This window comes from Hordeum vulgare, chromosome 7H (assembly GCF_904849725.1).
Source record: "Hordeum vulgare subsp. vulgare chromosome 7H, MorexV3_pseudomolecules_assembly, whole genome shotgun sequence".
In the NCBI taxonomy this organism is placed as follows: domain Eukaryota; kingdom Viridiplantae; phylum Streptophyta; class Magnoliopsida; order Poales; family Poaceae; genus Hordeum; species Hordeum vulgare.
The window spans coordinates 619,010,476-619,022,841 of record NC_058524.1 but is presented as its reverse complement, the minus strand read 5'-3'; the positions used below and the strand labels follow the sequence as shown (position 1 = coordinate 619,022,841).

General features: G+C 44.8%; 1 pseudogene; it reads left to right on the top strand.

The window, feature by feature from the left end:
- Positions 1-10,678: 10,678 nt before the first annotated feature.
- On the top strand, positions 10,679-10,762 carry LOC123414475 (annotated as a pseudogene).
- The last annotated feature ends 1,604 nt before the right edge of the window (positions 10,763-12,366 follow it).

Genomic DNA, 12,366 nt, shown 5'->3' with positions numbered 1-12,366 from the left:
TTACTTGTCATATAAGTGAATTAAAAAAACAAATTTAAAACTAAAATACATCTAGATACATTCATTCTTATGATAAGTATTTTCGGATGAAGGGAGTAGTATACAAGAGTAATTAACGAAATGATTAATCTGTTGCTAGCTGTGATGCATGAAAACTACAGTCCGTAGTAGTCGTCGATCCAATGACTTTGCGCAGGGGTACTCTGATCCGCTTGGAGATCGGTGGCCGTCCCGTCTCGACAACGACGCGACTCAACTCAATCGATATGATGCACATCGGATATAAATGAGTAACAGCGGTGTTCAACGGTCGATTACGATGTGACGACGCACGATTACTAATTTTCGTTATGTTTTCCCTGATAAGTATAGCAAGCAGCCCGTTCTGAAAGCGATGTCACGCGCACCCTGTGTCTGTATCAGTGTTAATACATCATAAAGCAGATTAATTATAGCATCAGTACGACTACAATGATCGATGGGGGTTTTGATCATGCGGTGACGCTGTCTGACCGACCCCCTGCTGCTTAGTTTACCCGTAGCTAGCTCTTTGGACCAAGATTAACTTTGGTGAGGGCCTTGTGTTCTTCGAGAGGCACCGGAGAGGAGGAAGAAAGAGGTGCTCACGGTCACAGCAGACATGCTAGTAACTCACAGCCTTGCTACCTATGCTACACTGCACGCGCAGCTCAGCGCATTTATCACCGGCGCGCGCGTGACGCAGCCCCTGTCCGCCGTACTCACGCACGCAAATTTTCTCCTGCGGTCACCGTCGTAGATATGCAAGTCTAGCGGTGATACATGTCGCAAAAGTCTACCGGTGATAATTCCGGGGGGAGAGGAAATATTAAGGAGCTGTTTTGTGCTGAATAAGAGGACGTGGCATGCATGTAGGTCCAGAGATGCCCCCGGCTTTAGGAGCATGACTATGTCTCGCCATGAACGAGTTCTGGCTTCGGATTATTTGAAAACATTATTCGAAAACATTATTTGTAAAAAGTTGAACTATTATTCGAAAACATTATTGAACAAGTTTTTGAAAAATGTTAACAAAACATATTTGAAAATAAGCCTAAAAACTATTTGAAAAATGCTGATCATATACAAAAATAAGTTGAACGAGTATTTGAAAATGTTGAAAAAGTATTTGAAAAAATATTGATCTTGTATATAAAGATGTTGAATAAGTATTTGGAAAAATATTTAAATGTGAAATAAATATTTAAAAACATTCAGAAAGTATTTTAAAAAAGTTGATTATGTATATAAACATGATGAACAAGTATTTGAAAATATATTGATCATGTATATAGAAATTCTGAACAACTATTTCAAAAATGTTCGAAAAATATTGATAAATGTTAAATAAATATTTAAAAAATATTAAACAAGTATTTGAAAAACAGTTTATCATGTATATAAAAATCGTGAACAAGTATTTGAAACAGATTGAACATGTATTTAGAAGATGTAACAAAGAAAGACAAAAAAATGAAAACCAAAAAAGAAACAAAATAAACCAAAGGAAAAGGAAAATGAAATAAACTGAAGAAACAAATAAAAACCAAAGAAGCAAATTTCAAAAGAATTAGAAAATAAAAAAAATAAAAAACTGGAGAAGGACAAAGGACAAGAAAGAAAAGAAAACAAAAAAATTTTGAAACTGAAGAGAACAAAATGAGAAGAAAATTTTGAAAGAATAATATTAGTTAAAAAGAAGAAAAACAAAATAACACAGAAGAGAATAGTAGAAAAGAAAGAAAAAAACAAGAAACCAGTGAAAACCAGCTCGTAATTACTCAAGTAGAACACGCCCACCTACTCTAACACGAACTTAACTTGAGCTGGGTAGCATTTACAATTATCTGTAGACCAGTGACCAATTCCCAGGTTCTCCTATTTTCTTCTATACTTTTTAAAGACTGCACTGCGTAACGGGCCGGCTCAATACTGTAGCGATCTAAGCGAGAGCTGCTAACCATCTCACCTTAAACGAGAAATAGCGCTTGCGCGACTTTAGCACATGTTTGGTGCATACGGATTGGGATGGCTCACATCGGCACGAAACTTGAAGCAGCCTGGAGCCTGGCTCGCTATAAACCCTCAAACCGGCAGTTGTCAACAACCCAAGGTGAGCGTGGCGCAAAGGGGATGCAGCTCCTATGCCCGGGAGCAATGCGGAATTGAGTGGTATGGCAGGAGATGGAACTCGTGCGTATCAGGACGACACCAAATCTAGCCTCACCCCTTACATATTTACTCGGACATCACTAGCTCCAGAACAAGCATTTACTGTAGCCTCCCTGTCGTCGTTTTCTCATAGGGGTACCCTGACGGCAGATGCCATGGGATGGCTAATCGAGGTGAGGGCAAGGCTGTCGTGGAGGATCCGAGACGAAATAGGGTAGTAGCACGCGGTGGTTTACCCAGGTTCAGGGCTCTCCGGAGAGATAATACACCTACTCCTGCATGTCTCTATATGATGTATATTTGCAGTATAAGGTTGTTCCTGTAGCTGTATTGGAGAGAAAAGTCATGGGCTTGTGCCTCATACGGGGGATGAGAGGGCAGCCAAAGGGGGTCCTCCCATACGCGGTGGGCATGAGCCCCTTGTATGGGTGTGTTGCTTGGTATGTAAGCTACCATGGGTAGCTTACATACCAAGCTGCTTGGCATGTAAGCTACCATGGGTAGCTTACATGCCAAGCTATATGTGGCTTGGGAGCTATGCTATGCTTGTCCCCTGGGGCACTTTATAAACCAGCGTTCAGGGGACAAGTTACACTGTAGATGAAGCTGTGTGACGCCCGAAGGGACGTCGTAGTTGACTCCGGGCAGCCGTCTGGCTGGCACAGCCGGCTGGTCGGAGCAGCCGGCCCGGGCGGGCAGGCACCCCCTTCGACTCTCCATCTTTGGGGTACCTGGGGATCATTCCCCCGACAGTAGCCTCCGAGCCTTCGGGCGACTCAAAGAGCCGGACGGAGGGTTTTTGCACTCGTTGTTGTTGCAGAAGTTGTCGAGGACGGTCGATTGCAAGCTGGTGCGAGCGAGGCGCTGCCGAGCGCGGACGCATGGTCCGCCGGCTGGTGCGTGCGAGGCGCTGCCGGGAGCGGACGCATGGTCCGCCGGCTGATGCGCGCCAGGCACTGCCGGGTGCGGACACGTGGTCCGCCGGCTGGTGCGCGCAAGGCACTGCCAAGCGCGGACGCGTGGTCCGCCGGCTGGCTATTTCCAATGGGGGTGCGCAAGAACACCCGATGTGTGTAGCCTCCGAGCCTCCGGGTGACTACGGGCCGCAGCTAGCAAGGCTCTAGCCGGACAGGAGTAGCCAGCTATGCAGGTAATTTCATATGGCGTTCTGGCTGACTATACCAACGAGTATCTTCGCATTGAGGAAGATAGTACAATTGAGTCAGTGTGTAGGTTTGCCAAAGTGATTGTCCGTGTCTTTAGTCCTCAATATCTTTGGGAATCGAGAAGGAAGACATAAAAAAATTGATTGCATTTAACGAAAGAAGAGGTTGGTCTGGCATGCTAGGAAGCATAGATTGTATGCTTTGGACTTGGAAAAATTGCCCAAAAACATGACAGGGAATGTATTGTGGCAAGTCTTGTGATGCAACAATTGTGTTGGACGTCGTATCTTCACATGATTTATGGATTTGGCATTGATTTTTTGGTATGCCGGGTACTCTAAATGATATCAATGTGTTGTAACGGTCTCATTTGCTTGGTAGACTTGCTAGTGGTGATGCTCCAGCTTGCAACTACACTATCAATGGGCATTAAATACACAAAAGGTTACTATCTTGCAGATGGTATATACCCTTCTTAGTGCACATTTGTGAAGAACATCAAAGACCCCCAAAGTAGGAAAGAGTCTGAATTCACAAGGGCACAAGAGGCAGCCCGAAAAGACCATTGAAAGAGCATTTGGGGTTTTGCAATCTAGGTTTGTTATTGTTCGTGGTCTTGCTCAGTTTTGGGACAAACGATCCTTAAAAACATCATGACATGTTGTGTTAGTCTTCAGAATATGATTCTCGAAGATGAGAGAGGCATGAACTTGGAGTTCTTCTATGACAATGTGGGCAGCCGTGTCAAACCAGCTAGAGACCCTAACTGAATGAGAGCTTTTCTTCGGACCTACAGGGAGATTGAAAATGCAAACACCCACTATCAACTTCAGAAGGATCTCATTGAGCACCATTGGCAAAGGGCTGGGAAATAGTAACATGCCATTTTTCCATCCATTTATCCATTCATTTTCATTTCATTCATGTGTCATTTATGTACGGGACAAGTTTTGTATTCATGTGTGACTTTCATTTAGTTTGCTACGGTGATTTGAATAATTATTATACTTTGGATGATTACTTATTTGTAATATTGATATTCTACTTATTTTGCACATGATGAGTAATTCTCATTTACGGGGTATTTTGTTTGCGGGTCGATAGGGTGGCACATCAGCAGACCCCACACAGAAGACCCGTATAGTATCATCTTCTCCGAATATGCTTTTATACGGGTCCGTTTTGGGGGTCTGCCACTGTCCGCACCCACGCCGACCCGTAAAACCCATTTTTCGCGAACTATAAACGACTTTTGCGGATCCGCATTATACGGGTCTGCTAGAGATGCTTTAAGTGGGCCATAAGCCCACTATTATACTTGCTTTTATAGAGGAGATCCAGTTAACCCCCCGTAATAACTAGTGAGTTTAGAATTTCCATACATGGTCGATCAATTGTCGCCTTAAATTCCCATATTGGAAACGTGCTTCTGATAGATCATTCTATTTTCTAGCCGGAACAAATAAAGATGAGTAACACAATGTGGATCCCGACACTTGCTGATGGAAGGGCTCCGATTTTAGGTGTCTTACTCAGTTTTGATACGGTTTGTGTTATGTTCAGGAAGACGAGACGGCGGCAACTTCATAAAGATGTTATAAGGTTCTCCCCGTCTAATCCATTTCCCGGCTATGCTTCTAGCGTCATCGGAGGGTGTGTGAAGGTGTGTCTTCGACGGATCTTGTGGTATTCGGTCGATGATTATATTTGGTGGATCCGTCTGTATCAAGTCTTCGTTTGTCTATGTTTGTGTGTCAAGAGGTTGGATCCTTACGATCTACAGTTCTCTTCGTCGGCGGTGGTTGATGTTCTGGTGCAATGATCCTATGGGGCATTAGTACGATGACTTTTCGACTGTCAACTATAATAATGTTTGCCTGAATCCTATGATAGAGAGGCGACTCGGCGCCACGCCTTTGGCTGACTCGAGTGCTTGTAGTCGATGCTAGGTGGTCTACAGATTTGCATGTATTTTTTTACTTCTGTTGTTGTTTGTACTACCGTGACAGTTGATAAATAGATCGGGAATTTTCTCGCAAAAAAGGAAAACAAATATTGAGATACAAAGTTATGCTCAACCCACAATTTCAACATAAATTGAGCCCACCATTAAGTTTTTTTAGAGAGACTATTATATATATTTTAGACAATATTTTAGATATTTACTATTATATCTTAATAGATCAGAATATACACTAACACATGCATAGGGGTACAAGTATATATGAGTACACTATATAACTTATGTTATCGTCAAATTTTAATTCAAAGAGAACTCTTGTTACAGCAAGGTCGATGTAGGCCATTTTCAGCCATCCTATTAGGTCTCAACGTTGGGGGCCGTCCAGGTTGGTTGGGGCCGGTAGCAGCGGGTCCTGGGTGACGTGGTGTCAAGGTCTTGGATGTCGAGGCTGATTGCATGGCTCGGTGATGCCCGGTGACCATAGTTGTGTGTGCGGCGTGGTTGCGAGGGTGTGGTGTTTGGTGGCAGTGAGTGTTGGCTAATGTGAAAACCAGCTCTATCTTCGGACTGACGACCGGCGGCCAAGCCTGTTCCCTTCTTGTAGGCATGGTCGCGGCTCTCATTGCCCGTTGTATAGCTCCAGGGAAACGCTCTGACCCTCGGGACGGACGGTGTCGGTGCTCCGGCGTTGTATCCTTTCTGAAGGAGTCGCCTTGGAGCCCACGGCTCGTTGTATGCGGCTTCATCTCTTCGAGGTGGCGTGTTCATGGTCGAGGACCCCGGCTTCTCTTGTAGTGCTCGGAATGGTGTTGCTGCGTTCAGCGCCTATGTACCGTGCGTGTGCGTGTGTGTTGTGATGATATGCGTTTGTACGGTATGTTGTTGATCATTACTTTATATATAAAGCGGGGACGAAACCCTTTTAGATAACATATTCACAGTATATGAAGTTTTACATGTGATTTTTAGCCATTCTCGGGTGCAAACAGGTGCATGTATCAGAAGCAAGAAAATAGTCAAGAAAGGCCGAGCATGTGCGTGCCCCATGCGCATTTTCAACGTTTCTCCTGAAAAACTGATGTGGGAAAATTGACCATCGGTGAACATATCTAATAAATATGAGATAACATGAATATTGTGTTGGCTTAAATCAACAATGTTCTCGTGTCACGACCACCAGTAGGTATATCCTCATCATTTGGCATACCAAAGCCATTGAAGTAAGAATTAGAAAGAAATAATCCCTGCACAACATCCACTTGACTATTATCGGAGTCCTCCTGTAATTTATTCGTCCGATGTTGAAAAATTTAGGTCGAGCTTTCTCATCATTTACAGTGTCATCAGGAATCATAGGCAAGAAGTTTCTGGTTCTCCCTTAAAAGATGAGAGTATAGGAATTTGATCTGCCATGATAGATGCCACTATAATCACATTACCAAGGTTAGCGCTTGTATAGGTACGACGTCGCAATCAACATAATCATTCTATGAACCAAGTGTAAAACGTGCTGTCACACAATGTGTTACCTTAAAATCATCACATTCATTGAATCCTTAGATGTAATCTTACGGGGGTATCTCGTGGTGGTAAGCATAGCTTTTTTTACCATCTATATGCTCATCAAATTATTGCAGCTTCCGCCATCAATGATGAAACGAACTGAATGCTTGTGAACGTTCTTTGTAGCAAGTTTTTGGAATGTCCATGAACATTCCAACCATCTGCATTATCAGCTGCTGTTTGAAGTTGATCAATGCGTTGCATCAACCATCTGCATACGAGTGTCCAGCATCAGCAGAAGGGTGGATGAACAAAAAGAGAAAAATAAGACCAGATTCAGACTTGCTCAGTTCGCACCTGAATGTTCAGATGGAAATCATGACGACCCAAGTTGTCACGGAGCGGTTCATCATTACTGGCTTGGGGTGAGAGAGGCTAGAACTCTCGACCTCAGGATCACTCGCTATTTTAGCTATGAGACCTACGCGCTAGCCAACTGCGCCACCACCCCATTGCTGATTTGGCAGCGAAACAATGAAACTCGTAGACGCTAGATTTGTCATTCATGTTTCATTTGGGCATACAGATGAAAGCGGTCGACATAATGTTACTAATGTTCATCATATCTTTGCACTATGTTCGGAATGAACATTCTACCTGCATAATGTTACTTATTTGACGTGAACATTCTGAATTTCCTCTCCTCCTTGTGTTATAATATGAATTTGGCTTGTTTTTTTTTTTGGTTGGCTGTCTGATGTCATTCTCAATCTTTTGGCGTTCTTTAATTTATAGCTCAGGCTTCCTCTTGTTTGGTCATTCTGTTACAATCTGAGTTTTCTTTTCATCTTATTATTCAAAAAACTGAAATCCAATAGTGTTATTATAGTCTTGCCTTCTGATCATTACTGATGTCTCTTTCTCCCACAAAAAAAAGATTATTACTCATGTCGCAGTGACTAGCTGGTAGGAAAACGAAATACACTGCCCCTGCGCCGCTCCGCACGAACGACACGGACAGCGGTACTATTAGCCGTCGACAGACGCTCCCATGTGTTCCTCCCCCTCGCCGCCGCCGGGATGCACCGCCGGTCAAAGGCCGTGTGTCAATGGTGGCAGCAAGGTTTCGTCTTCTCCAGGGCACGGGCGCACCCGCACTCGTGGCTGGTTTCATGCGGGAACCAGCGCGTGGTTCGTCCCGCAAGCGGTGCCGACGGCCGGGAGGTCCTCTCCTCTGGCAAGGCGGAAGATCCAGAGCCTTCACGCCTGGATCTTGTGTTGCGGTGGGCGCGCGACCGCATATGAGCCCCTCGCGGGAAACTGGTGAGTGACAGAGGTGCAGGTCAGCTCGGGGCGTTGTTGTGGCCGTCGTTAACACTTTTGGAGGCATCATTGATTTGCTTCTGTTTTCCTTCTGCATGGATCCGGCCATCTCGGCCTCCTCACGAGAAACCCTTGATCTTGTGTGATCGGACGATGTTGGCGCTTGGTGTCGTTTTTCATCTTGGGTGCTTCGTCCAGGAGCTCGGCTTCGGCACGTGGGATAGGTGGATGGCGGTTGTTGTGGCATCCGTACTTCTATGGCAATGATGATGGTGGAAGCAATGTCGGCAACACGACAATGGTTGAGGTAGTCGGCTATTCTCCGATGTGTCCATAGGACTGCCTCGGTTTGTTTGTTGCTGTAATGTCGGAACTACAGCGGCGGGCTCTGTGTGGTATATGATGACCAGCTGCAGGTGTTCTGTTTCGCGATCTTCAGCCGTGCCAGCCATGCCTGATTTTATCCTTTGTAGTTCTTCATCAGAGTCGGGGCTGCATTGTCAGGTCGTGGGTGGCTGAGCTAGCGCAAATTTTCATTCATCTCCATGCGGACTCTGCAGTGTGTGTGTTGAGTCGGCGATCTCCTACGATGAAGGCATAGTCGTTTGCTCAGTGTTTAGGGATGACGATGACGTCTCTAGGGAAGGAGTGATGATGATGATGTTTTTGTGTGATGTTTCGAGGAGGCCATCATTGGAGTGGTGTGCGTGGGGAATCGTTATGATGGTTTTCGTCTGATTTTTTGAAATTAACTGAACAATCCGGTTTTGGCTCAGTTTTTCCTAATTAAATAAGCAACTTTTTTTTACTGAATGTAGGATAACTTCCATTTTGAGAAAGATTACTGATGTCGTAGTTCAACATGACAACAACTTTCTGTGGGTTTGTGGACGTCTGTATGTGAACTAGGACCAAGAAGCGCGGTGCACGCCGCCTCCATGGCAGGCCTCATTTATATTTAGGATAAGTATTTTTGTTTTGTTTTTACTGCATGCAGACTAATCTAGACTGTTAACAAATAGGACTTCCTCTGGACAGGATGATTAATCAATAAACGGTTAGCCCAACATAAAATATGTGCTTGCTAAGTCAGGCTATTTTCAGTTGGTGTTTCATAAGTTTTCTACTGGCACCACTCTTGCAGTTCTAGCCTTTACTTTTACATTTCCTTTATAAATGATGTGAACAAATGATATTGCTATCGGTATTTGTTATAACATGGAAAAAACATTCGAAGTACTTGCTTCTTCTTGTATAAAACAGGTAAATTGGCTGGATGAAGAAGTTAATTTGTGTAGCAGATGAAGTGCACAGGGCAGTCATATACTATTACTACCCACGACACAACAATAGTCTAAAAGTACAGTGAGTACCCAGGTTATAGGTGCACAACACATATAGGGGTTCATTGAGTTCTCATTTTTACGACCAACAAAACAATAGACGGAAAGAGCAAAGAGCTGTGAAATTCAGCAAGTTGATGTTGATTCACTTGCTTATTTAGCAGCCACACTGGTACTCGGTGGGTGTTTTTCATGTGAAGAGGCTATGTTCATGTTGTTGGCTATTTAAAACTTCAGTCTCAATGTATCTTGTTTGCAACCAACATTCTCACAGTTGTATCGAGTAAATAGCTGCTCTTTGCGGAGCGACTGTATCATGAGAAAAAATGGTCCAAAGTTAATGTATCCTTTTAATTTCCATTTTATAGTTGTTCAGGCTGAAATTAGGTTGACCTTTTTTCATCCTTGTATAGGGAGCTACCAACGCTTCTCGTATTTTTTCCTATGGGATTTCTTTAGTGAGAGAAACCTGTCAAAATTCACTGAGGTTGAGATCAAGATTGTATTCTTCGTTGAATATGCTATAAAATACGATGTAGTTATTTATACCTCGTGTTCTTCTGGCAGAAGTTGTTGAACGGGAATAGATGGATTGGTGGAATAGGTGTTGTATTGCTTGAGCCTCGTAGGCATATATATAGGAGTACATGATCAACTTAGAGTACAAGACAAACCAACATAATTCCTAGTCTATCTTATGTTTCCTAACTAATCAATATACTCAACATCCCCCCGCAGTCACAACAGTAGGGACGCAGATGGTGAGACTGGAGAAGAATCCGAAGGTAAGCCAATGGTCTTCCTCACATCAGGGCTGCCGGCCTGATGGGGTACCTAGATGGTACTTCTGCGACGCCCCTGCTGTTCTGGCCACGGAGACAGAGGTCTCCGGGAAGAAGGAGACGATCTCGACTCCAAACCCGGCGTACACCGCGTGGTACAGTCAGGACCAACATGTCATGACTTTCCTCCTCGCATCCCTCACCCGGGATGTTCTTCTGCAAGTCCACACCATCACCACCTCCTCCGGCGTGTGGCAGATGCTCCTCATGCTTTTTGCGGCACAGTCCCGTGCTCGCAAGATCCAACTTCGTGGCCAACTCTCCACATCACGCAAAGGTGATCTCTCCGTTGCTTCCTATTATGCTAAGATGAAAGGCTTCGTAGATGAACTTGCGGCAGCCGGGACTCCTGTTGATGTAGATGAGGTTGTCTCTCATATCCTGCATGGTTTGGATTCGGACTACAACTCCTTTGTGTCTGCGATCTCAACCCGTGCAGCAGCAGACAATCCCATCGTCCTTGGTGAGCTGTTTTCCCTCCTCCTTTCTGCTGAAACAAGGATCGAGTCCCAGAACACCACTGCCGCCCACTCCATCAACCTCGCATCCAAAGGGGGGCGGCCGTGGTGGTCCTGCTCGCCCTTCTGCTGGTGGTGGTGCCGCCTTCCCCAACAACTTCGGCACCAGTACCACCCCACCAGGAGGAGGCGCTGCTCATCCTCAAGGCCCCCTCATCTGCCAGATCTGCAAATATGCTGGCCATGGTGCTTGTTCCTGCAAAAAGCGCTTCGACAAGACCTTCAACAACAACCCCAAGGCCAAGGCAATCCTCCCAAGTCTGCCAATGCCGCTGCTCCCTCCTATGATGGTGATACTAACTGGTATCTCGACACGGGGGCAACGGATCATGTGACCGGTGAGCTAGAGAAGCTTACTGTGTGTGATCGCTACACCGGGCCGGAACAAATCCATACAGCAAATGGTCAAGGTATGGAAATTGCACATATTGGTCATGCACTTCTTCCTACCCCTCATGAGTCTCTCAAGCTAAATAATATTCTTCATGTACCTAGTGCCACCAAAAGTCTTCTTTCCGGTCATCACCTCGCCAAAGATAATAATGCCTATCTTATTGTTTACCCTGAGTTCTTTCCTGTGAATGATCAGGAAACGGGGAACACAATCCTTCACGGTCCAAGTAGAGATGGACTCTACCCAATCCATGGCCAACCAACTACCCCTGGACGTCAGATTCTTGGAGTCGTCAAGCCATCTACCTCTAGGTGGCATAGGCGTCTAGGACACCCATCCTTTCCAGTGGTACAGCAAATTCTTCGTAATCATCATCTTCCCTTGTCCAATAAAACAGATCATCATTTAGTTTGTGATGCTTGTCAAATGGCTAAGAGCCGTCAACTACCCTATTCTTGTTCAACTAGTGTATCTCATGCTCCTTCAGAGCTTATTTTTTCCGATGTATGGGGCCCTGGGCCTCTTTCTGTAGGCAAACAAAAATACTATGTCAGTTTCATCGATGATTTTAGTAAGTTCAGCTAGATTTATCTTATCAAACATAAATCCGATGTGTTCCAAAAATTTCATCTCTTTCAAGCTCTAGTTGAACGCCTATTTGATAAGAAAATCATTGCCATGCAAACTGATTGGGGAGGTGAATATCAAAAGTTGAATCAATTTTTTGAAAGTATTGGGATTACACATCATGTTTGGTCAGGCTTCCTCTTGTTTGGTCATTCTGTTACAATCTGAGTTTTCTTTTCATCTTATTATTCAAAAAACTGAAATCCAATAGTGTTATTATAGTCTTGCCTTCTGATCATTACTGATGTCTCTTTCTCCCACAAAAAAAAGTTTATTACTCATGTCGCAGTGACTAGCTGGTAGGAAAACGAAACACACTGCCCCTGCGCCGCTCCGCACGAACGACACGGACAGCGGTACTATTAGCCGTCGACAGATGCTCCCATGTGTTCCTCCCCCTCGCCGCCGCCGGGATGCACCGCCGGTCAAAGGCCGTGTGTCAACGGTGGCAGCAAGGTTTCGTCTTCTCCAGGGCACGGGCGCACCCGCACTCGTGG